Genomic DNA, 26,622 nt, shown 5'->3' on the forward strand with positions numbered 1-26,622 from the left:
AGCACGACGCTCCCTTGGGCCACTGAGTTCAGGGTTCTGAAAAACTTATCGAAAAAGATCTTGCTCTTCTCGCTGGGAGCGTATAAGCAAGCCAACGTGATTCTCTGCCCCCTAATTGTACCTACAACAATAATGTATCTACCATCCGTATCACGTTTACTTAACTGCACCTCGAACGGAATGCTGTTCCGGAATAATATAGCTACCCCCCGGTTTTTTACTGCTGCTGATGATGTGAAAACCTGAGTGAAATCTTTGTCAAGATATTTAGGGGCACTTGATTTACTAAAGTGTGTCTCCTGTAGAAAAAGGATTTCAGCGTGTTTCCTTTTATAGTCTGTAAAGGCTAACTTCCGTTTGGTTGGGTTGTTAAAGCCCTGTACGTTATGGGAAATAAGTATCAACGCCATTTATTAATGTGTGTGAGGGATAGCTTCGTGAAATCTTTGGACTCACCCAAGATTCCATCCTTGGAGCATGCCCGGTCCGTAGTGCTGAGACGCATCTGTACCATCTGTTGTGTGTTTTGACGGTGTGGCTGATGTTTCCCTGAGAGGGGAAGGGAGGGAGAGGTGGGAGGGGGAGGGGGGAGGAGAGGGGAGGAGAGGGGGGGTGGAGGGGGGATGGGAGGAGAGGGAGGGAAGGGAGGGTGGGAAGGCGGGGGATGGGGGACCATTAGGTAAAAACAGTAGGGAGGGAACAAAAAATAACATGCATATATAACATCAACATGGTAGAGACATCAAATAATAAAAAAACAAGAATCCACCTCGGGAGCCCCCGAGTGTGTCTCTTGCGCCCATGGGGTTGGTCTCCTGGTCCAGTTTTATAGAGGGATCTCTCCGTCTTGCTGGGACCCGACCTCCCTGGGACTTGTGTGCGATCCCTCTTTCTCAGGGATCGTAAGTGGAAACGCATGCACGCCAATACGGGGGATCCCGCCGGCGTGTTTTTCATAATCAGCTACTATATGTAACTCCGTTAAACTCTTCAACGATGGAAACTGGAACAGAAACTGCATATCAATAAACACCTCCCAAACATAAAAAAACTTTGCCCTGTGTCTAACCTTCTGTCTCCCTCCCTGAACCACGTCACCTATTTGTAGCCCATCTACTTAGCTCCTTGGAGAATGTTAACCCACCCCCCCCTCTTCTCCTCCTCCTCCATCCCCTCTCCTCTTCCCCCTCCACCCCCCTGTCCTCTTCCCCCTCCACCCCCCTCTCCTCCTACCTCCTCCACCCCCCTTTCCCTTAGATCCTTTTTATTTAGTGTGTACATATGCATCCCCACTCCTCCTTCCTCCCCTACTCCCCTCTCTTCATCCCCCTCCCCTTCTCCTCCCCCCTCTCCTTCTCCCCCCCCTCTCCTTCTCCCCCCCTGTCCTTCTCCCCCCCCTCTCCTTCTCCCCCCCCTCTCCTCCTCCCCCCCCTCTCCTCCCGCCCCCTCTCCTCCTTCCCCCCCTCTCCTCCTCTTCCTACCCCCCTCGCCCCCTTTCCTCCTCCTCCCACCCCCCTCCCTTTCCCTTAGATCCTTTTTATTGTGTGTATTTATGTATATGGGGGACCACAGTTCTGGGGCATGGGCACGAGCGGAGGCTGCTATGCACACTCCCTTGTAGCATGTCTAGAGCTTCTCCGCATCTGTGCCCCTGCCAGCTTCCTTGTTCTGTGTGGCAGCGCTCCTCGGCACCCATCTTGGTGAGGGCAGCAAGCGTCTCCGCCTCTCCCCTCTTCTGCGCAGGCGCCGGGATCCCGCGTGTGGCAGCGCTCCTCGGCGGCCATCTTGGTAAGGGCAGTAAGCGCCCTCGCTTCCTCCCTCTTCTGCGCAGGCGCCGGAGGTCCCGCGCGTGGCAGCACTCCTCGGCGGCCATCTTGGTGAGGGCAGCAGGTGCCTCCGCTTCCTCACTCTACTGCGCAGGCGCCAGGGATCCAGCTCTCGCGGGAAGATGGCACGGGGTGATGACGTCACTGGACAAGCCCGCGAAGATCAGTGAAGTTCCCGCACGCCTCGCGGAAGGAGCAAGGGAAGGAGCAAGGGAAGATGGCTGCCGGCCAAAAAACGGGAGTAGGACCTGCTGCGTTGTAGGGCGCTGATTCTACTCTCTAGGGACTGGTGAGGGCTGCGGAAGGGGTCACAAGCGGTCCCGAGGGCATGAGGGGCAGTATTGGGGTTGGTCCAAATAGTAGATTCCGGTGGTTGTGGCTAGTGGATGGTCTTTCATGCAGGGCTCAGTGCATCAGTCCTGGGTTAGCTCATGGCTGCGCGGGGGCGCCATATTTAGCCGCCGCATGGCGAGGGGGGCTCTGTGTTGAACCCAGGACCCTCCTAAGGAATCCCTCAGTGTCCTCCACATTTTTGAGGATATGTGCCACTCCGTTTTTAAAGACCATGAGGGCACATGGGAACAGCCAGCGATATCTAATCTCTTTATCTCGTAGCGTTCTGGTAACTGGGGCCATTGCTCTCCTTTTTGCTAGCGTGGCAGGTGACAGATCCTGATACACTTGGAATTTTATTTTCTCAAACTCCACTACCTTCAGTTCCCTTGCTATCCGGCATGTTTCTTCTTTGGTGCGGTAACAGTGGAATCTAATTACTACATCCCTCGGGGGGTCTCCTTGCTGAGGTCTTCCCCTCAGCGCCCGGTGGCATCTGTCCAGAACCAGGTCTCTGGCAGCCATGTCTGGGAATATATGTTCCAGCCACCTCGAGGTGAATTCCTCTGGGTCAGTTATAGCTTCTGGGACCCCTCTCAGCCGTATGTTACAGCGTCGGTCGTGGTTCTCTGCGTCCTAAATTTTATCCTCTAGGGAAGTGACCTGTGCTTTTAAGGCGGATATTTGAGTCTGTGTTAGTGCTGTGGATGTAGCTGTCTCATCTGCCCTGGATTCCAAAGCGGCCGTACGCTCCCCTATTGCGTCCATATCCTTCCGAAGTGCCCAAAGTTCAGACTTAAAGAATTGTTGCATATTACTGCAAAACTCCTTCATGTCTTTACGTCTCATTATATCCATATCGTCTGGTTCCTCAGGTGAGGGGTCCAATTCTGGGTCTGCTGAAGCTGTCTGCAGTGGAGACTCAGGTATGTCAGCCCTGGCATCCTCTTTGATCTTAAAATAAGTAGACACCGGCTGTGTTTTTTTTCTTAAAGTCTTAGTTGATGCCATGTCTGTATATTTAGACACGTTCTGCAGATACTGGATTATGCAGATGCTGTGTTTTTGCTGGAGTTAGATCGATTTGAAACGCCGGAGGGGATGGAGCTCACACTCTAAGCTGCCATTCACCTCCTTGTCGTGCACGCCTCTCCATCATCAGATTTCGGGCGAGTGGATCTTGTATGTGGTAGAAACCAAGAGTGCTGAAAGAAGTTTTGCATGTACGACCACCTTTTCTTTCAGTTTTACTTGCTTTATGCTTTATGCTTTATCAGAGTGGGCAATCATAAATGACAACATAGAAGAGGAATAAAGAATCTTCTTTTTTTGCCAATTACATAGCAAGCTAAAGGAAAACATGCTAAAACCACATTGAAGATTTGAGTAACACAGTTAAATTAAATATGAAGGAACAAAGCTTGATGTTAATATTAAAGAGATTTTAAATGCCTTAAGCATAGAATAAAATATTCCAAAACATTTGAACTTTGCAACTCACTCAAAAAATCATGTCTTTTGATCAATTTTAAACAGAGGGTTCTCACTTGAGAAAGACCACTTTTTGATGGTTGAAACGTTGTGCATTTGATATAATAAATTCTTTAAATCCGTAGAGCCCTGAATCCTCCGTTTCTTTTGCTGACTTTGGAGTCTGTCATTCACAGGGACTCCCCTGGATCAGGAGCAACAGTAACAGCAAGTATCAGTTAGAGTTTTCAGTTTTTGGTGTGCAGCATTTATCTTGTTTTTTTCTGCTTTTGATCAATTTTGACATACAAAGGGTGGAGGGATACCAACATTGATCTCTTGGGTATCTAGAGGGAACTATCAATATGCAGACTATGGCAAAAGTATCAACAAAATAAACATGTCCAAGAATTAGGTATTCAATATTGTTAATCTGCAAGACAAAAACATACAGAACCCCTATAAGATCATATTGAACCTCAACAAAAAATAAATCTGATTTTAATATAACATGTTCTGTCTCTGAATTTAATATCAAAGTACAAAGTACATTTGTTCTTAATGAGAATCATTCTGTTTCACAAAAGATTCCATAAAGTTTACATTTGTTTAATTTCTTAATTGTCTGTAAACTTCAGGAAGTTACAGTACAATTATTACAGTACATTAATGACCATTTTTCAGTAAAATTCATGCTAAGTTGGTTATTTCTTCAACAGGTTTAGAAAGCCCTGCTTAGCTTTTGTGAATGATAACAATAAAACATTACAAATGCTTTTTCATAACAAAAAGCTATTTGTGCTGAAGTGTGATAAGCAGTTGAACTATAACATTGATTATTCCCATTATATTTAAACAATATAGTTTTGGTAGACTGTAAAGAATGTACACATCTCAATACATGCAGTACTTAGCACAGTCATTAAGAAGAATTCAAATATTATCTGTAATTATAAAGTGGAAGAATTCCCTCACTCTCACACTAAAGTGCTCATTATCCTTTGTCACCTTAAGTTATTTCTATAGGGGTAAGCCGTTTCTCCTCTATTTTATGTTGTGCAAAGTATTGCACACAAATGACCTCTTAGCACTATGTTGCAGCATAGAGATACTTATCAATAAAAGACAATGCATTTATTGAAATGGAGTTCTTTATTAAATGTTTTACAGCCAGCAGCACCCTAAAATATATAACTTGGAAAATGTTTGAAGAATTCAGAGTGTTTTCTTCTTTAGTGTTCCTCATATTCCAGTAAGTAAAGATTGCTTTGCCAAGCAGATACAAACAAAATGCAAAGTGCAGTGAAGTTTTTAATAACACGTTACCACTGAAAAAGTCAATGTAGTCAGCAGGATTTGAACCTGCGCGGGGAAACCCCAATGGATTTCAAGTCCATCACCTTAACCTCTCGGCCATGACTACATAGCTGGTATTACTGAATACAGTCACACAGATGGCTCTTCAGCGGATATGGGTAACACTCACTAATGAATGATGACCAATATGAACTAAATAACCATGAGAACATTTTCATAAAGAGAAATACATGACTTGTTTGTACACATTGTTTAAACAACATTATGTTTGCAAAATGTTGCTTCTATTGGGTTTTTGAACAATGACGAAAAATACTTTTTGTTAACCACATTCAATGTATAGTATGAAACAGATCTGAGGCAGAAAACAAGAAAAGGGGTTAAAAGGAGTAATGGGAAAATGATCTAACTTGGATGTCAGAGATTAAAAGAGCAGAGGTGGAGGGCAATTGGGGCAAGAGAAGATGGATCATTACAGGAACATGCTCCAGTGGCGTAATCGGTTAGCGCACGGTACTTATATGTCAGTATATGCTAAGCTATGCCGAGGTTGTGAGTTCAATCCTCACCTGAAGCAAACCCTTTTTTTGTTTCATCAACCAATAGCATTGTTTGAATGTATACAATGTTAAATAAAAGGCCTATGGATGTAAATTGCAAAATGTAATCTTTTACATTAAAAACAACATATCCACATTTTGCTATTTGGCTTATATTGGAGCGCATGTAAAGCAGTCAAATTCAATAGGTGTCTCAATGTGGGCAAGAAGATATTGGTAATTGATGATGTATGATTTAAAAAAATAAAAAAATGAGAGCTGTCCAAGCACATTCTTCCTTTTTTCAAATCAAAATACACCAGTGGAGACAATGCTACTCATTATTTGGGTCTAGAGGATACATATATTTCCAGATTTATATATCCTAAAAAGGCAATCTTTAATGAGCATCCTGTCTATCTGTACTAAGTAAGGGTCAGCCTATCCCCCCTTCTTAACCCAATTATTCACCTCTCACATTCGTATCTTGTTCATCATATGTAAACCACTTCTCACCTCTCTCATAATCTTTTGTTATTACATTTCCTCCACCTACCCCCTGAGAATGATTAATAAACAAATCTAAACTCAATACAAAACCCCATTAAGAGTTAAAATTCACCCTAGCAAAGTCACATTCCACCTTTCAATCAAGCCTGAAATATTTTTTCAAACACAATTTGCACCTGAATGGCGGTGGTGGAACAAAAGCTTTCTACGTTATGTTTTTAAATCCAAACAAGTATAAATCCCTCTTAAGAGTTAATCCTCACTGTAGCACAACCCCATGCTATTTCACCAGAGTTTTCAATTGAATAAATTCTCTTATTGCTATAGGCGAGTGGATCTTGTATGTGGTAGAAACCAAGAGTGCTAAAAGAAATTTTGCATGTACGACCACCTTTTCTTTCAATTTTACTTGCTTTATGCTTTATGCTTTATCAGAGTGGGCAATCATAAATGACAACATAGAAGAGGAATAAAGAATCTTCTTTTTTTGCCAATTACATAGCAAGCTAAAGGAAAACATGCTAAAACCACATTGAAGATTTGAGTAACACAGTTAAAGTAAATATGAAGGAACAAGGCTTGATGTTAATATTAAAGATATTTTAAATGCCTTAAGCATAGAATAAAATATTCCAACACATTTGAACTTTGCAACTCACTCAAAAAATCATGTCTTTTGATCAATTTTAAACAGAGGGTTCTCACTTGAGAAAGACCACTTTTTGATGGTTGAAACGTTGTGCATTTGATATAATAAAAAATTTTAATCCGTAGAGCCCTGAATCCTCCGTTTGTTTTGCTGACTTTGGAGTCTGTCATTCACAGGGACTCCCCTGGATCAGGAGCAACAGTAACAGCAAGTATCAGTTAGAGTTTTCAGTTTTTGCTGTGCAGCATTTATCTTGTTTTTTTCTGCTTTTGATCAATATTGACATACAAAGGGTGGAGGGATACCAACATTGATCTCTTGGGTATCTAGAGGGAACTATCAATATGCAGACTATGGCAAAAGTATCAACAAAATAAACATGTCCAAGAATTAGGTATTCAATATTGTTAATCTGCAAGACAAAAACATACAGAACCCCTATAAGATCATATTGAACCCCCCCAAATAATAAATCTGATTTTAATATAACATGTTCTGTCTCTGAATTTAATATCAAAGTACAAAGTACATTTGTTCTTAATGAAAATCATTCTGTTTCACAAAAGATTCCATAAAGTTTACATTTGATTAATTTCTTAATTTTCTGTAAACTTCAGGAAGTTACAGTACAATTATTACAGTACATTAATGACCATTTTTCAGTAAAATTCATGCTAAGTTGGTTATTTCTTCAACAGGTTTAGAAAGCCCTGCTTAGCTTTTGTGAATGATAACAATAAAACATTACAAATGCTTTTTCATAACAAAAAGCTATTTGTGCTGAAGTGTAATAAGCAGTTGAACTATAACATTGATTATTCCCATTATATTTAAACAATATAGTTTTGGCAGACTGTAAAGAATGTACACATCTCAATACATGCAGTACTTAGCACAGTCCTTAAGAAGAATTCAAATATTATCTGTAATTATAAAGTGGAAGAATTCCCTCACTCTCACACTAAAGTGCTCATTATCCTTTGTCACCTTAAGTTATTTCTGTAGGGGTAAGCCGTTTCTCCTCTATTTTATGTTGTGCAAAGTATTGCACACAAATGACCTCTTAGCACTATGTTGCAACATAGAGATACTTATCAATAGAAGACAATGCATTTATTGAAATGGAGTTCTTTATTAAATGTTTTACAGCCAGCAGCACCCTAAAATGTATAACTTGGAAAATGTTTGAAGAATTCAGAGTGTTTTCTTCTTTAGTGTGCCACATATTCCAGTAAGTAAAGATTGCTTTGCCAATCAGATACAAACAAAATGCAAAGCGCAGTGAAGTTTTTAATAACACGTTACCACTGAAAAAGTCAACGTAGTCAGCAGGATTTGAACCTGCGCGGGGAAACCCCAATGGATTTCAAGTCCATCGCCTTAACCACTCGGCCATGACAACATAGCTGGTAGTACTGAATACAGTCACACAGATAGCTCTTGAGCGGATATGGGTAACACTCACTAATGAATGATGACCAATATGAACTAAATAACCATGAGAACATTTTCATAAAGAGAAATACATGACTTGTTTGTACACATTGTTTAAACAACATTATCTTTGTAAAATGTTGCTTCTATTGGGTTTTTGAACAATGACGAGAAATACTTTTTGTTAACCACATTCAATGTACAGAATGAAACAGATCTGAGGCAGAAAAAAAAGAAAAGGGATTAAAAGGAGTAATGGGAAAATGATCTAACTTGGATGTCAGAGATTAAAAGAGCAGAGGTGGAGGGCAATTGGGGCAAGAGAAGATGGATCATTACAGGAACATGCTCCAGTGGCGTAATCGGTTAGCGCACGGTACTTATATGTCAGTATATGCTAAGCTATGCCGAAGTTGTGAGTTCAAGCCTCACCTGAAGCAAACCCTTTTTTTGTTTCATCAACCAATAGCATTGTTTGAATGTATACAATGTTAAATAAAAGGCCTATGGATGTAAATTGTAAAATGTAATCTTTTACATTAAAAACAACATTTCCGCATTTTGCTATTTGGCTTACATTGGAGCGCATGTAAAGCAGTCAAATTCAATAGGTGTCTCAATGTGGGTAAGAAGATATTGGTAATTGATGATGTATGATTTAAAAAAATAAAAAAATGAGAGCTGTCCAAGCACATTCTTCCTTTTTTCAAATCAAAATACACCAGTGGAGCCAATGTTACTCATTATTTGGGTCTAGAGGATACATATATTTCCAGATTTATATATCCTAAAAAGGCAATCTTTAATGAGCATCCTGTCTATCTGTACTAAGTAAGGGTCAGCCTATCCCCCCTTCTTAACCCAATTATTCACCTCTCACATTCGTATCTTGTTCATCATATGTAAACCACTTCTCACCTCTCTCATAATCTGTTGTTATTACATTTCCTCCTCCTACCCCCTGAGAATGATTAATAAACAAATCTAAACTCAATACAAAACCCCATTAAGAGTTAAAATTCACCCTAGCAAAGTCACATTCTACCTTTCAATCAAGCCTGAAATATTTTTTCAAACACAATTTGCACCTGAATGGCGGTGGTGGAACAAAAGCTTTCTACGTTTTGTTTTTAAATCCAAACAAGTATAAATCCCTCTTAAGAGTTAATCCTCACTGTAGCACAACCCCATGCTATTTCACCAGAGTCTTCAATTGAATAAATTCTCTTATTGCTATAGGCGAGTGGATCTTGTATGTGGTAGAAACCAAGAGTGCTGAAAGAAGTTTTGCATGTACGACCACCTTTTCTTTCAGTTTTACTTGCTTTATGCTTTATGCTTTATTAGAGTGGGCAATCATAAATGACAACATAGAAGAGGAATAAAGAATCTTCTTTTTTTGCCAATTACATAGCAAGCTAAAGGAAAACATGCTAAAACCACATTGAAGATTTGAGTAACACAGTTAAATTAAATATGAAGGAACAAAGCTTGATGTTAATATTAAAGAGATTTTAAATGCCTTAAGCATAGAATAAAATATTCCAAAACATTTGAACTTTGCAACTCACTCAAAAAATCATGTCTTTTGATCAATTTTAAACAGAGGGTTCAGGGCTCTACGGATTTAAAGAACTTATTATATCAAATACACAACGTTTCAACCATCAAAAAATGGTCTCTCTCAAGTGAGAATGACCACTTTTTGATGGTTGAAACGTTGTGTATTTGATTTAATAAATTCTTTAAATCCGTAGAGCCCTGAAACCTCTGTTTTTATTTGCTGACTTTGGAGTCTGTCATTCACAGGGACTCCCCTGGATCAAGAGCACCAGTAACAACAAGTATCAGTTACAGTTTTCAGTTTTTGGTGTGCAGCATTTACAGTATCTTGTTTTTTTCTGCTTTTGATCAATTTTGACATACAAAGGTTGGAGGGATACCAACATTGATCTCTTGGGTATCTAGAAGGAACTATCAATATGCAGACTATGGCAAAAGTATCAACAAAATAAACATGTCCAAGAATTAGGTATTCAATATTGTTAATCTGCAAGACAAAAACATACAGAACCCCTATAAGATCATATTGAACCCCCCAAAAAATTAAATCTGATTTTAATATAAAATGTTCTGTCTCTGAATTTAATATCATAGTACAAAGTACATTTGTTCTTAATGAGAATCATTCTGTTTCACAAAAGATTCCATAAAGTTTACATTTGATTAATTTCTTAATTTTATGTAAACTTCAGGAAGTTACAGTACAATTATTACAGTACATTAATGACCATTTTTCAGTAAAATTCAAGCTAAGTTGTTTATTTCTTCAACAGGTTTAGAAAGCCCTGCTTATCTTTTGTGAATGATAACAATAAAACATTACAAATGCTTTTTCATAACAAAAAGCTATTTGTGCTGAAGTGTGATAAGCAGTTGAACTATAACATTGATTATTCCCATTATATTTAAACAATATAGTTTTGGCAGACTGTAAAGAATGTACACATCTCAATACATGCAGTACTTAGCACAGTCCTTAAGAAGAATTCAAATATTATCTGTAATTATAAAGTTGAAGAATTCCCTTACTCTCACACTAAAGTGCTCATTATCCTTTGTCACCTTAAGTTATTTCTGTAGGGGTAAGCCGTTTCTCTTCTATTTTATGTTGTGCAAAGTATTGCACACAAATGACCTCTTAGCACTATGTTGCAGCATAGAGATACTTATCAATAGAAGACAATGCATTTATTGAAATTGAGTTCTTTATTAAATGTTTTACAGCCAGCAGCACCCTAAAATGTATAACTTGGAAAATGTTTGAAGAATTCAGAGTGTTTTCTTCTTTAGTGTGCCACATATTCCAGTAAGTAAAGATTGCTTTGCCAAGCAGATACAAACAAAATGAAAAGTGCAGTGAAGTTTTTAATAACACGTTACCACTGAAAAAGTCAACTTAGTCAGCAGGATTTGAACCTGCGCGGGGAAACCCCAATGGATTTCAAGTCCATCGCCTTAACCACTCGGCCATGACTACATAGCTGGTAGTACCGAATACAGTCACACAGATAGCTCTTGAGCGGATATGGGTAACACTCACTAATGAATGATGACCAATATGAACTAAATAACCATGAGAACATTTTCATAAAGAGAAATACATGACTTGTTTGTACACATTGTTTAAACAACATTATGTTTGCAAAATGTTGCTTCTATTGGGTTTTTGAACAATGACGAAAAATACTTTTTGTTAACCACATTCAATGTATAGTATGAAACAGATCTGAGGCAGAAAACAAGAAAAGGGGTTAAAAGGAGTAATGGGACAATGATCTAACTTGGATGTCAGAGATTAAAAGAGCAGAGTTGGAGGGTAATTGGGGCAAGAAGAACATGGATCATTACAGGAACATGCTCCAGTGGCGTAATCGGTTAGCGCATGGTACTTATATGTCAGTATATGCTAAGCTATACCGAGGTTGTGAGTTCAAGCCTCACCTGAAGCAAACCCTTTTTTTGTTTCATCAACCAATAGCATTGTTTGAATGTATACAATGTTAAATAAAAGGCCTATGGATGTAAATTGCAAAATGTAATCTTTTACATTAAAAACAACATATCCACATTTTGCTATTTGGCTTATATTGGAGCGCATGTAAAGCAGTCAAATTCAATAGGTGTCTCAATGTGGGCAAGAAGATATTGGTAATTGATGATGTATGATTTAAAAAAATAAAAAAATGAGAGCTGTCCAAGCACATTCTTCCTTTTTTCAAATCAAAATACACCAGTGGAGACAATGCTACTCATTATTTGGGTCTAGAGGATACATATATTTCCAGATTTATATATCCTAAAAAGGCAATCTTTAATGAGCATCCTGTCTATCTGTACTAAGTAAGGGTCAGCCTATCCCCCCTTCTTAACCCAATTATTCACCTCTCACATTCGTATCTTGTTCATCATATGTAAACCACTTCTCACCTCTCTCATAATCTTTTGTTATTACATTTCCTCCACCTACCCCCTGAGAATGATTAATAAACAAATCTAAACTCAATACAAAACCCCATTAAGAGTTAAAATTCACCCTAGCAAAGTCACATTCCACCTTTCAATCAAGCCTGAAATATTTTTTCAAACACAATTTGCACCTGAATGGCGGTGGTGGAACAAAAGCTTTCTACGTTATGTTTTTAAATCCAAACAAGTATAAATCCCTCTTAAGAGTTAATCCTCACTGTAGCACAACCCCATGCTATTTCACCAGAGTTTTCAATTGAATAAATTCTCTTATTGCTATAGGCGAGTGGATCTTGTATGTGGTAGAAACCAAGAGTGCTAAAAGAAATTTTGCATGTACGACCACCTTTTCTTTCAGTTTTACTTGCTTTATGCTTTATGCTTTATCAGAGTGGGCAATCATAAATGACAACATAGAAGAGGAATAAAGAATCTTCTTTTTTTGCCAATTACATAGCAAGCTAAAGGAAAACATGCTAAAACCACATTGAAGATTTGAGTAACACAGTTAAAGTAAATATGAAGGAACAAGGCTTGATGTTAATATTAAAGATATTTTAAATGCCTTAAGCATAGAATAAAATATTCCAACACATTTGAACTTTGCAACTCACTCAAAAAATCATGTCTTTTGATCAATTTTAAACAGAGGGTTCTCACTTGAGAAAGACCACTTTTTGATGGTTGAAACGTTGTGCATTTGATATAATAAAAAAATTTAATCCGTAGAGCCCTGAATCCTCCGTTTCTTTTGCTGACTTTGGAGTCTGTCATTCACAGGGACTCCCCTGGATCAGGAGCACCAGTAACAGCAAGTATCAGTTAGAGTTTTCAGTTTTTGCTGTGCAGCATTTATCTTGTTTTTTTCTGCTTTTGATCAATATTGACATACAAAGGGTGGAGGTATACCAACATTGATCTCTTGGGTATCTAGAGGGAACTATCAATATGCAGACTATGGCAAAAGTATCAACAAAATAAACATGTCCAAGAATTAGGTATTCAATATTGTTAATCTGCAAGACAAAAACATACAGAACCCCTATAAGATCATATTGAACCCCCCCAAATAATAAATCTGATTTTAATATAACATGTTCTGTCTCTGAATTTAATATCAAAGTACAAAGTACATTTGTTCTTAATGAAAATCATTCTGTTTCACAAAAGATTCCATAAAGTTTACATTTGATTAATTTCTTAATTTTCTGTAAACTTCAGGAAGTTACAGTACAATTATTACAGTACATTAATGACCATTTTTCAGTAAAATTCATGCTAAGTTGGTTATTTCTTCAACAGGTTTAGAAAGCCCTGCTTAGCTTTTGTGAATGATAACAATAAAACATTACAAATGCTTTTTCATAACAAAAAGCTATTTGTGCTGAAGTGTAATAAGCAGTTGAACTATAACATTGATTATTCCCATTATATTTAAACAATATAGTTTTGGCAGACTGTAAAGAATGTACACATCTCAATACATGCAGTACTTAGCACAGTCCTTAAGAAGAATTCAAATATTATCTGTAATTATAAAGTGGAAGAATTCCCTCACTCTCACACTAAAGTGCTCATTATCCTTTGTCACCTTAAGTTATTTCTGTAGGGGTAAGCCGTTTCTCCTCTATTTTATGTTGTGCAAAGTATTGCACACAAATGACCTCTTAGCACTATGTTGCAACATAGAGATACTTATCAATAGAAGACAATGCATTTATTGAAATGGAGTTCTTTATTAAATGTTTTACAGCCAGCAGCACCCTAAAATGTATAACTTGGAAAATGTTTGAAGAATTCAGAGTGTTTTCTTCTTTAGTGTGCCACATATTCCAGTAAGTAAAGATTGCTTTGCCAATCAGATACAAACAAAATGCAAAGTGCAGTGAAGTTTTTAATAACACGTTACCACTGAAAAAGTCAACGTAGTCAGCAGGATTTGAACCTGCGCGGGGAAACCCCAATGGATTTCAAGTCCATCGCCTTAACCACTCGGCCATGACTACATAGCTGGTAGTACTGAATACAGTCACACAGATAGCTCTTGAGCGGATATGGGTAACACTCACTAATGAATGATGACCAATATGAACTAAATAACCATGAGAACATTTTCATAAAGAGAAATACATGACTTGTTTGTACACATTGTTTAAACAACATTATCTTTGTAAAATGTTGCTTCTATTGGGTTTTTGAACAATGACGAGAAATACTTTTTGTTAACCACATTCAATGTACAGAATGAAACAGATCTGAGGCAGAAAAAAAAGAAAAGGGATTAAAAGGAGTAATGGGAAAATGATCTAACTTGGATGTCAGAGATTAAAAGAGCAGAGTTGGAGGACAATTGGGGCAAGAGAAGATGGATCATTACAGGAACATGCTCCAGTGGCGTAATCGGTTAGCGCACGGTACTTATATGTCAGTATATGCTAAGCTATGCAGAAGTTGTGAGTTCAAGCCTAACCTGAAGCAAACCCTTTTTTTGTTTCATCAACCGATAGCATTGTTTGAATGTATACAATGTTAAATAAAAGACCTATGGATGTAAATTGTAAAATGTAATCTTTTACATTAAAAACAACATTTCCGCATTTTGCTATTTGGCTTACATTGGAGCGCATGTAAAGCAGCCAAATTCAATAGGTGTCTCAATGTGGGCAAGAAGATATTGGTAATTGATGATGTATGATTTAAAAAAATAAAAAAATGAGAGCTGTCCAAGCAAATTCTTCCTTTTTTCAAACCAAAATACACCAGTGGAGCCAATGCTACCCATTATTTGGGTCTAGGGGATACATATATTTCCAGATGTATATATCCTAAAAAGGCAATCTTTAATGAGCATCCTGTCTATCTGTACTAAGTAGGGGTCAGCCTATCCCCCCTTCTTAACCCAACTATTCACCTCTCACATTCGTATCTTGCTCACCATATGTAAACCACTTCTCACCTCTATCATAATCTGTTGTTATTACATTTCCTCCACCTACCCCCTGAGAATGATTAATAAATACAAAACCTCATTAAGAGTTAAAATTCACCCTAGCAAAGTCACATTCTACCTTTCAATCAAGCCTGAAATATTTTTTCAAACACAATTTGCACCTGAATAGCGGTGCTGGAACAAAAGCTTTCTACGTTTTGTTTTTAAATCCAAACAAGTATAAATCCCTCTTAAGAGTTAATCCTCACTGTAGCACAACCCCATGCTATTTCACCAGAGTCTTCAATTGAATAAATTCTCTTATTGCTATAGGCGAGTGGATCTTGTATGTGGTAGAAACCAAGAGTGCTGAAAGAAGTTTTGCATGTACGACCACCTTTTCTTTCAGTTTTACTTGCTTTATGCTTTATGCTTTATCAGAGTGGGCAATCATAAATGACAACATAGAAGAGGAATAAAGAATCTTCTTTTTTTTGCCAATTACATAGCAAGCTAAAGGAAAACATGCTAAAACCACATTGAAGATTTGAGTAACACAGTTAAAGTAAATATGAAGGAACAAGGCTTGATGTTAATATTAAAGATATTTTAAATGCCTTAAGCATAGAATAAAATATTCCAACACATTTGAACTTTGCAACTCACTCAAAAAATCATGTCTTTTGATCAATTTTAAACAGAGGGTTCAGGGCTCTACGGATTTAAAGAATTTATTATATCAAATACACAACGTTTCAACCATCAAAAAGTGGCCTTTCTCAAGTGAGAAAGACCACTTTTTGATGGTTGAAACGTTGTGTATTTGATTTAATAAATTCTTTAAATCCGTAGAGCCCTGAACCCTCTGTTTTTTTTTTTGCTGACTTTGGAGTCTGTCATTCACAGGGACTCCCCTGGATCAAGAGCACCAGTAACAACAAGTATCAGTTACAGTTTTCAGTTTTTGGTGTGCAGCATTTATCTTGTTTTTTTCTGCTTTTGATCAATTTTGACATACAAAGGGTGGAGGGATACCAACATTGATCTCTTGGGTATCTAGAAGGAACTATCAATATGCAGACTATGGCAAAAGTATCAACAAAATAAACATGTCCAAGAATTAGGTATTCAATTTTGTTAATCTGCAAGAGAAAAACATACAGAACCCCTATAAGATCATATTGAACCCCCCAAAAAATTAAATCTGATTTTAATATAAAATGTTCTGTCTCTGAATTTAATATCAAAGTACAAAGTACATTTGTTCTTAATGCGAATCATTCTATTTCACAAAAGATTCCATAAAGTTTACATTTGATTAATTTCTTAATTTTCTGTAAACTTCAGGAAGTTACAGTACAATTATTACAGTATATTAATGACCATTTTTCAGTAAAATTCAAGCTAAGTTGTTTATTTCTTCAACAGGTTTAGAAAGCCCTGCTTATCTTTTGTGAATGATAACAATAAAACATTACAAATGCTTTTTCATAACAAAAAGCTATTTGTGCTGAAGTGTGATAAGCAGTTGAACTATAACATTGATTATTTCCATTATATTTAAACAATATAGTTTTGGCAGATTGTAAAGAATGTACACATCTCAATACATGCAGTACTTAGCACAGTCCTTAAGAAGAATTCAAATATTATCTGTAATTAAAAAGTGGAAGAATTCCCTCACTCTCACACTAAAGTGCTCATTATCCTTTGTCACCTTAAGTTATTTCTGTAGGGGTAAGCCGTTTCTCCTCTATTTTATGTTGTGCAAAGTATTGCACACAAATGACCTCTTAGCACTATGTTGCAGCATAGAGATACTTATCAATAGAAGACAATGCATTTATTGAAATGTAGTTCTTTATTAAATGTTTTACAGCCAGCAGCACCCTAAAATGTATAACTTGGAAAATGTTTGAAGAATTCAGAGTGTTTTCTTCTTTAGTGTGCCACTTATTCCAGTAAGTAAAGATTGCTTTGCCAAGCAGATACAAACAAAATGCAAAGTGCAGTGAAGTTTTTAATAACACGTTACCACTGAAAAAGTCAACGTAGTCAGCAGGATTTGAACCTGCACGGGGAAACCCCAATGGATTTCTAGTCCATCGCCTTAATCACTCGGCCATGACTACATAGCTGGTATTACTGAATACAGTCACACAGATGGCTCTTCAGCGGATATGGGTAACACTCACTAATGAATGATGACCAATATGAACTAAATAACCATGAGAACATTTTCATAAAGAGAAATACATGACTTGTTTGTACACATTGTTTAAACAACATTATCTTTGTAAAATGTTGCTTCTATTGGGTTTTTGAAAAATGATCAGAAATTCTTTTTGTTAACCACATTCAATGTACAGTATGAAACAGATCTGAGGCAGAAAAAAAGAAAAGGGGTTAAAAGGAGTAATGGGAACATGATCTAACTTGGATGTCAGAGATTAAAAGAGCAGAGTTGGAGGGCATTTGGGGCAAGAAGAACATGGATCATTACAGGAACAAGCTCCAGTGGCGTAATCGGTTAGCTCACGGTACTTATATGTCAGTATATGCTAAGCTATGCCGAGGTTGTGAGTTCAAGCCTGACCTGAAACAAACCCTCTTTTTGTTTCATCAACCAATAGCATTGTTTGAATGTATACAATGTTAAATAAAAGGCCTATGGATGTAAAATGTAATCTTTTACATTAAAAACAACATTTCCGCATTTTGCTATTTGGCTTACATTGGAGCGCATGTAAAGCAGCCAAATTCAATAGGTGTCTCAATGTGGGCAAGAAGATATTGGTAATTGATGATGTATGATTTAAAAAAATAAAAAAATGAGAGCTGTCCAAGCAAATTCTTCCTTTTTTCAAACCAAAATACACCAGTGGAGCCAATGCTACCCATTATTTGGGTCTAGGGGATACATATATTTCCAGATGTATATATCCTAAAAAGGCAATCTTTAATGAGCATCCTGTCTATCTGTACTAAGTAGGGGTCAGCCTATCCCCCCTTCTTAACCCAACTATTCACCTCTCACATTCGTATCTTGCTCACCATATGTAAACCACTTCTCACCTCTCTGATAATCTGTTGTTATTACATTTCCTCCACCTACCCCCTGAGAATGATTAATAAACAAATCTAAACTCAATACAAAACTTCATTAAGAGTTAAAATTCACCCTAGCAAAGTCACATTCTACCTTTCAATCAAGCCTGAAATAGTTTTTCAAACACAATTTGCACCTGAATGGCGGTGCTGGAACAAAAGCTTTCTACGTTTTGTTTTTAAATCCAAACAAGTATAAATCCCTCTTAAGAGTTAATCCTCAATGTAGCAGAACCCCATGCTATTTCACCAGAGTCTTCAATTGAATAAATTCTCTTATTGCTATAGGCAAGTGGATCTTGTATGTGGTAGAAACCAAGAGTGCTGAAAGAAGTTTTGCATGTACGACCACCTTTTCTTTCAGTTTTACTTACTTTATGCTTTATGCTTTATCAGAGTGGGCAATCATAAATGACAACATAGAAGAGGAATCTTGAGCGGATATGGGTAACACTCACTAATGAATGATGACCAATATGAACTAAATAACCATGAGAACATTTTCATAAAGAGAAATACATGACTTGTTTGTACACATTGTTTAAACAACATTATCTTTGTAAAATGTTGCTTCTATTGGGTTTTTGAAAAATGACGAGAAATACTTTTTGTTAACCACATTCAATGTACAGTATGAAACAGATCTGAGGCAGAAAAAAAGAAAAGGGGTTAAAAGGAGTAATGGGAAAATGATCTAACTTGGATGTCAGAGATTAAAAGAGCAGAGTTGGAGGGCAATTGGGGCAAGAAGAAGATGGATCATTACAGGAACATGCTCCAGTGGCGTAAGCGGTTAGCGCACGGTACTAATATGTCAGTATATGCTAAGCTATGCCGAGGTTGTGAGTTCAAGCCTCACCTGAAGCAAATCCTTTTTTTGGTTCATCAACCAATAGCATTGTTTGAATGTATACAATCTTAAATAAAAGGCCTATGGATGTAAATTGTAAAATGTAATCTTTTACATTAAAAACAACATTTCCGCATTTTCCTATTTGGCTTACATTGGAGCACATGTAAAGCAGTCAAATTCAATAGGTGTCTCAATGTGGGCAAGAAGATATAGGTAATTGATGATGTATGATTTTGAAAAAATAAAAAAATGAGAGCTGTCCAAGCAAATTCTTCCTTTTTTCAAACCAAAATACACCAGTGGAGCCAATGCTACCCATTATTTGGGTCTAGAGGATACATATATTTCCAGATGTATATATCCTAAAAAGGCAATCTTTAATGAGCATCCTGTCTATCTGTACTAAGTAGGGGTCAGCCTATCCCCCCTTCTTAACCCAACTATTCACCTCTCACATTCGTATCTTGCTCACCATATGTAAACCACTTCTCACCTCTCTCATAATCTGTTGTTATTACATTTCCTCCACCTACCCCCTGAGAATGATTAATAAACAAATCTAAACTCAATACAAAACCTCATTAAGAGTTAAAATTCACCCTAGCAAAGTCACATTCTACCTTTCAATCAAGCCTGAAATATTTTTTCAAACACAATTTGCACCTGAATGGCGGTGCTGGAACAAAAGCTTTCTACATTTTGTTTTTAAATCCAAACAAGTATAAATCCCTCTTAAGAGTTAATCCTCACTGTAGCACAACCCCATGCTATTTCACCAGAGTCTTCAATTGAATAAATTCTCTTATTGCTATAGGCGAGTGGATCTTGTATGTGGTAGAAACCAAGAGTGCTGAAAGAAGTTTTGTATGTACGACCACCTTTTCTTTCAGTTTTACTTGCTTTATGCTTTATGCTTTATCAGAGTGGGCAATCATAAATGACAACATAGAAGAGGAATAAAGAATCTTCTTTTTTTTGCCAATTACATAGCAAGCTAAAGGAAAACATGCTATAACCACATTGAAGATTTGAGTAACACAGTTAAAGTAAATATGAAGGAACAAGGCTTGATGTTAATATTAAAGATATTTTAAATGCCTTAAGCATAGAATAAAATATTCCAACACATTTGAACTTTGCAACTCACTCAAAAAATCATGTCTTTTGATCAATTTTAAACAGAGGGTTCAGGGCTCTACGGATTTAAAGAATTTATTATATCAAATACACAACGTTTCAACCATCAAAAAGTGGTCTTTCTCAAGTGAGAAAGACCACTTTTTGATGGTTGAAACGTTGTGTATTTGATTTAATAAATTCTTTAAATCCGTAGAGCCCTGAACCCTCTGTTTTTTTTTGCTGACTTTGGAGTCTGTCATTCACAGGGACTCCCCTGGATCAAGAGCACCAGTAACAACAAGTATCAGTTAAAGTTTTCAGTTTTTGGTGTGCAGCATTTATCTTGTTTTTTTTCTGCTTTTGATCAATTTTGACATACAAAGGGTGGAGGGATACCAACATTGATCTCTTGGGTATCTAGAGGGAACTATTAATATGCAGACTATGGCAAAAGTATCAACAAAATAAACATGTCCAAGAATTAGGTATTCAATATTGTTAATCTGCAAGACAAAAACATACAGAACCCCTAAAAGATCATATTGAACCCCCCAAAAAATTAAATCTGATTTTAATATAAAATGTTCTGTCTCTGAATTTAATATCAAAGTACAAAGTACATTTGTTCTTAATGCGAATCATTCTGTTTCACAAATTATTCCATAAAGTTTACATTTGATTAATTTCTTAATTTTCTGTAAACTTCAGGAAGTTACAGTACAATTATTACAGTATATTAATGACCATTTTTCAGTAAAATTCAAGCTAAATTGTTTATTTCTTCAACAGGTTTAGAAAGCCCTGCTTATCTTTTGTGAATGATAACAATAAAACATTACAAATGCTTTTTCATAACAAAAAGCTATTTGTGCTGAAGTGTGATAAGCAGTTGAACTATAACATTGATTATTCCCATTATATTTAAACAATATAGTTTTGGCAGACTGTAAAGAATGTACACATCTCAATACATGCAGTACTTAGCACAGTCCTTAAGGAGAATTCAAATATTATCTGTAATTATTAAGTGGAAGAATTCCCTCACTCTCACACTAAAGTGCTCATTATCCTTTGTCACCTTAAGTTATTTCTGTAGGGGTAAGCCGTTTCTCCTCTATTTTATGTTGTGCAAAGTATTGCACACAAATGACCTCTTAGCACTATGTTGCAGCATAGAGATACTTATCAATAGAAGACAATGCATTTATTGAAATGGAGTTCTTTATTAAATGTTTTACAGCCAGCAGCACCCTAAAATGTATAACTTGGAAAATGTTTGAAGAATTCAGAGTGTTTTCTTCTTTAGTGTGCCACATATTCCAGTAAGTAAAGATTGCTTTGCCAAGCAGATACAAACAAAATAAAAAGTCCAGTGAAGTTTTTAATAACACGTTACCACTGAAAAAGTCAACGTAGTCAGCAGGATTTGAACCTGCGCGGGGAAACCCCAATGGATTTCAAGTCCATCGCCTTAACCACTCGGCCATGACTACATAGCTGGTAGTACTGAATACAGTCACACAGATGGCTCTTGAGCGGATCTGGGTAACACTCACTAATGAATGATGACCAATATGAACTAAATAACCATGAGAACATTTTCATAAAGAGAAATACATGACTTGTTTGTACACATTGTTTAAACAACATTATCTTTGTAAAATGTTGCTTCTATTGGGTTTTTGAAAAATGACGAGAAATACTTTTTGTTAACCACATTCAATGTACAGTATGAAACAGATCTGAGGCAGAAAAAAAGAAAAGGGGTTAAAAGGAGTAATGGGAAAATGATCTAACTTGGATGTCAGAGATTAAAAGAGCAGAGTTGGAGGGCAATTGGGGCAAGAAGAAGATGGATTATTACAGGAACATGCTCCAGTGGCGTAATCGGTGAACGCACGGTACTTATATGTCAGTATATGCTAAGCTATGCCGAGGTTGTGAGTTCAAGCCTCACCTGAAGCAAACCGTTTTTTTGTTTCATCAACCAATAGCATTGTTTGAATGTATACAATGTTAAATAAAAGGCCTATGGATGTAAATTGTAAAATGTAATCTTTTACATTAAAAACAACATTTCCGCATTTTGCTATTTGGCTTACATTGGAGCGCATGTAAAGCAGTCAAATTCAATAGGTGTCTCAATGTGGGCAAGAAGATATTGGTAATTGATGATGTATGATTTAAAAAAATAAAAAAATGAGAGCTGTCCAAGCAAATTCTTCCTTTTTTCAAACCAAAATACACCAGTGGAGCCAATGCTACCCATTATTTGGGTCTAGAGGATACATATATTTCCAGATGTATATATCCTAAAAAGGCAATCTTTAATGAGCATCCTGTCTATCTGTACTAAGTAGGGGTCAGCCTATCCCCCCTTCTTAACCCAACTATTCACCTCTCACATTCGTATCTTGCTCACCATATGTAAACCACTTCTCACCTCTCTCATAATCTGTTGTTATTACATTTCCTCCACCTACCCCCTGAGAATGATTAATAAACAAATCTAAACTCAATACAAAACCTCATTAAGAGTTAAAATTCACCCTAGCAAAGTCACATTCTACCTTTCAATCAAGCCTGAAATATTTTTTCAAACACAATTTGCACCTGAATGGCGGTGGTGGAACAAAAGCTTTCTACATTTTGTTTTTAAATCCAAACAAGTATAAATCCCTCTTAAGAGTTAATCCTCACTGTAGCACAACCCCATGCTATTTCACCAGAGTCTTCAATTGAATAAATTCTCTTATTGCTATAAGCGAGTGGATCTTGTATGTGGTAGAAACCAAGAGTGCTGAAAGAAGTTTTGCATGTACGACCACCTTTTCTTTCAGTTTTACTTGCTTTATGCTTTATGCTTTATCAGAGTGGGCAATCATAAATGACAACATAAAAGAGTAATAAAGAATCTTCTTTTTTTTGCCAATTACATAGCAAGCTAAAGGAAAACATGCTAAAACCACATTGAAGATTTGAGTAACACAGTTAAAGTAAATATGAAGGAACAAGGCTTGATGTTAATATTAAAGATATTTTAAATGCCTTAAGCATAGAATAAAATATTCCAACACATTTGAACTTTGCAACTCACTCAAAAAATCATGTCTTTTGATCAATTTTAAACAGAGGGTTCAGGGCTCTACGGATTTAAAGAATTTATTATATCAAATACACAACGTTTCAACCATCAAAAAGTGGTCTTTCTCAAGTGAGAAAGACCACTTTTTGATGGTTGAAACGTTGTGTATTTGATTTAATAAATTCTTTAAATCCGTAGAGCCCTGAACCCTCTGTTTTTTTTTGCTGACTTTGGAGTCTGTCATTCACAGGGACTCCCCTGGATCAAGAGCACCAGTAACAACAAGTATCAGTTAAAGTTTTCAGTTTTTGGTGTGCAGCATTTATCTTGTTTTTTTTCTGCTTTTGATCAATTTTGACATACAAAGGGTGGAGGGATACCAACATTGATCTCTTGGGTATCTAGAGGGAACTATTAATATGCAGACTATGGCAAAAGTATCAACAAAATAAACATGTCCAAGAATTAGGTATTCAATATTGTTAATCTGCAAGACAAAAACATACAGAACCCCTAAAAGATCATATTGAACCCCCCAAAAAATTAAATCTGATTTTAATATAAAATGTTCTGTCTCTGAATTTAATATCAAAGTACAAAGTACATTTGTTCTTAATGCGAATCATTCTGTTTCACAAATTATTCCATAAAGTTTACATTTGATTAATTTCTTAATTTTCTGTAAACTTCAGGAAGTTACAGTACAATTATTACAGTATATTAATGACCATTTTTCAGTAAAATTCAAGCTAAATTGTTTATTTCTTCAACAGGTTTAGAAAGCCCTGCTTATCTTTTGTGAATGATAACAATAAAACATTACAAATGCTTTTTCATAACAAAAAGCTATTTGTGCTGAAGTGTGATAAGCAGTTGAACTATAACATTGATTATTCCCATTATATTTAAACAATATAGTTTTGGCAGACTGTAAAGAATGTACACATCTCAATACATGCAGTACTTAGCACAGTCCTTAAGGAGAATTCAAATATTATCTGTAATTATTAAGTGGAAGAATTCCCTCACTCTCACACTAAAGTGCTCATTATCCTTTGTCACCTTAAGTTATTTCTGTAGGGGTAAGCCGTTTCTCCTCTATTTTATGTTGTGCAAAGTATTGCACACAAATGACCTCTTAGCACTATGTTGCAGCATAGAGATACTTATCAATAGAAGACAATGCATTTATTGAAATGGAGTTCTTTATTAAATGTTTTACAGCCAGCTGCACCCTAAAATGTATAACTTGGAAAATGTTTGAAGAATTCAGAGTGTTTTCTTCTTTAGTGTGCCACATATTCCAGTAAGTAAAGATTGCTTTGCCAAGCAGATACAAACAAAATAAAAAGTCCAGTGAAGTTTTTAATAACACGTTACCACTGAAAAAGTCAACGTAGTCAGCAGGATTTGAACCTGCGCGGGGAAACCCCAATGGATTTCAAGTCCATCGCCTTAACCACTCGGCCATGACTACATAGCTGGTAGTACTGAATACAGTCACACAGATGGCTCTTGAGCGGATCTGGGTAACACTCACTAATGAATGATGACCAATATGAACTAAATAACCATGAGAACATTTTCATAAAGAGAAATACATGACTTGTTTGTACACATTGTTTAAACAACATTATCTTTGTAAAATGTTGCTTCTATTGGGTTTTTGAAAAATGACGAGAAATACTTTTTGTTAACCACATTCAATGTACAGTATGAAACAGATCTGAGGCAGAAAAAAAGAAAAGGGGTTAAAAGGAGTAATGGGAAAATGATCTAACTTGGATGTCAGAGATTAAAAGAGCAGAGTTGGAGGGCAATTGGGGCAAGAAGAAGATGGATTATTACAGGAACATGCTCCAGTGGCGTAATCGGTGAACGCACGGTACTTATATGTCAGTATATGCTAAGCTATGCCGAGGTTGTGAGTTCAAGCCTCACCTGAAGCAAACCGTTTTTTTGTTTCATCAACCAATAGCATTGTTTGAATGTATACAATGTTAAATAAAAGGCCTATGGATGTAAATTGTAAAATGTAATCTTTTACATTAAAAACAACATTTCCGCATTTTGCTATTTGGCTTACATTGGAGCGCATGTAAAGCAGTCAAATTCAATAGGTGTCTCAATGTGGGCAAGAAGATATTGGTAATTGATGATGTATGATTTAAAAAAATAAAAAAATGAGAGCTGTCCAAGCAAATTCTTCCTTTTTTCAAACCAAAATACACCAGTGGAGCCAATGCTACCCATTATTTGGGTCTAGAGGATACATATATTTCCAGATGTATATATCCTAAAAAGGCAATCTTTAATGAGCATCCTGTCTATCTGTACTAAGTAGGGGTCAGCCTATCCCCCCTTCTTAACCCAACTATTCACCTCTCACATTCGTATCTTGCTCACCATATGTAAACCACTTCTCACCTCTCTCATAATCTGTTGTTATTACATTTCCTCCACCTACCCCCTGAGAATGATTAATAAACAAATCTAAACTCAATACAAAACCTCATTAAGAGTTAAAATTCACCCTAGCAAAGTCACATTCTACCTTTCAATCAAGCCTGAAATATTTTTTCAAACACAATTTGCACCTGAATGGCGGTGGTGGAACAAAAGCTTTCTACATTTTGTTTTTAAATCCAAACAAGTATAAATCCCTCTTAAGAGTTAATCCTCACTGTAGCACAACCCCATGCTATTTCACCAGAGTCTTCAATTGAATAAATTCTCTTATTGCTATAAGCGAGTGGATCTTGTATGTGGTAGAAACCAAGAGTGCTGAAAGAAGTTTTGCATGTACGACCACCTTTTCTTTCAGTTTTACTTGCTTTATGCTTTATGCTTTATCAGAGTGGGCAATCATAAATGACAACATAAAAGAGTAATAAAGAATCTTCTTTTTTTTGCCAATTACATAGCAAGCTAAAGGAAAACATGCTAAAACCACATTGAAGATTTGAGTAACACAGTTAAAGTAAATATGAAGGAACAAGGCTTGATGTTAATATTAAAGATATTTTAAATGCCTTAAGCATAGAATAAAATATTCCAACACATTTGAACTTTGCAACTCACTCAAAAAATCATGTCTTTTGATCAATTTTAAACAGAGGGTTCAGGGCTCTACGGATTTAAAGAATTTATTATATCAAATACACAACGTTTCAACCATCAAAAAGTGGTCTTTCTCAAGTGAGAAAGACCACTTTTTGATGGTTGAAACGTTGTGTATTTGATTTAATAAATTCTTTAAATCCGTAGAGCCCTGAACCCTCTGGATTTTTTGCTGACTTTGGAGTCTGTCATTCACAGGGACTCCCCTGGATCAAGAGCACCAGTAACAACAAGTATCAGTTACAGTTTTCAGTTTTTGGTGTGCAGCATTTATCTTGTTTTTTTCTGCTTTTGATCAATT

At 36.6% G+C, this 26,622-nt stretch overlaps 10 non-coding genes across 10 annotated transcripts; 3 read left to right on the forward strand and 7 right to left on the reverse strand.

Annotated features, from left to right (window-relative positions):
- Window positions 1-4,970: 4,970 nt before the first annotated feature.
- Window positions 4,971-5,052, reverse strand: TRNAS-UGA (transfer RNA serine (anticodon UGA)). Its single transcript has one exon. It is a non-coding gene; the product is annotated as a tRNA-Ser (tRNA).
- Window positions 5,053-5,430: 378 nt separating this feature from the next.
- On the forward strand, window positions 5,431-5,523 carry TRNAI-UAU (transfer RNA isoleucine (anticodon UAU)). Its single transcript is given in 2 exon segments — window positions 5,431-5,468; window positions 5,488-5,523. It is a non-coding gene; the product is annotated as a tRNA-Ile (tRNA).
- Window positions 5,524-7,964: 2,441 nt separating this feature from the next.
- Window positions 7,965-8,046, reverse strand: TRNAS-UGA (transfer RNA serine (anticodon UGA)). Its single transcript has one exon. It is a non-coding gene; the product is annotated as a tRNA-Ser (tRNA).
- A 2,990-nt stretch (window positions 8,047-11,036) lies between these two features.
- TRNAS-UGA (transfer RNA serine (anticodon UGA)) lies at window positions 11,037-11,118 on the reverse strand. Its single transcript has one exon. It is a non-coding gene; the product is annotated as a tRNA-Ser (tRNA).
- A 2,913-nt stretch (window positions 11,119-14,031) lies between these two features.
- On the reverse strand, window positions 14,032-14,113 carry TRNAS-UGA (transfer RNA serine (anticodon UGA)). The gene has a single exon. It is a non-coding gene; the product is annotated as a tRNA-Ser (tRNA).
- Window positions 14,114-17,086: 2,973 nt separating this feature from the next.
- Window positions 17,087-17,168, reverse strand: TRNAS-AGA (transfer RNA serine (anticodon AGA)). Its single transcript has one exon. It is a non-coding gene; the product is annotated as a tRNA-Ser (tRNA).
- A 4,359-nt stretch (window positions 17,169-21,527) lies between these two features.
- On the reverse strand, window positions 21,528-21,609 carry TRNAS-UGA (transfer RNA serine (anticodon UGA)). The gene has a single exon. It is a non-coding gene; the product is annotated as a tRNA-Ser (tRNA).
- Window positions 21,610-21,988: 379 nt separating this feature from the next.
- TRNAI-UAU (transfer RNA isoleucine (anticodon UAU)) lies at window positions 21,989-22,081 on the forward strand. Its single transcript is given in 2 exon segments — window positions 21,989-22,026; window positions 22,046-22,081. It is a non-coding gene; the product is annotated as a tRNA-Ile (tRNA).
- A 2,515-nt stretch (window positions 22,082-24,596) lies between these two features.
- Window positions 24,597-24,678, reverse strand: TRNAS-UGA (transfer RNA serine (anticodon UGA)). Its single transcript has one exon. It is a non-coding gene; the product is annotated as a tRNA-Ser (tRNA).
- Window positions 24,679-25,057: 379 nt separating this feature from the next.
- TRNAI-UAU (transfer RNA isoleucine (anticodon UAU)) lies at window positions 25,058-25,150 on the forward strand. Its single transcript is given in 2 exon segments — window positions 25,058-25,095; window positions 25,115-25,150. It is a non-coding gene; the product is annotated as a tRNA-Ile (tRNA).
- The last annotated feature ends 1,472 nt before the right edge of the window (window positions 25,151-26,622 follow it).

The sequence above is a fragment of the Ascaphus truei genome (assembly GCF_040206685.1).
Source record: "Ascaphus truei isolate aAscTru1 chromosome 12 unlocalized genomic scaffold, aAscTru1.hap1 SUPER_12_unloc_1, whole genome shotgun sequence".
Classification (NCBI taxonomy): domain Eukaryota; kingdom Metazoa; phylum Chordata; class Amphibia; order Anura; family Ascaphidae; genus Ascaphus; species Ascaphus truei.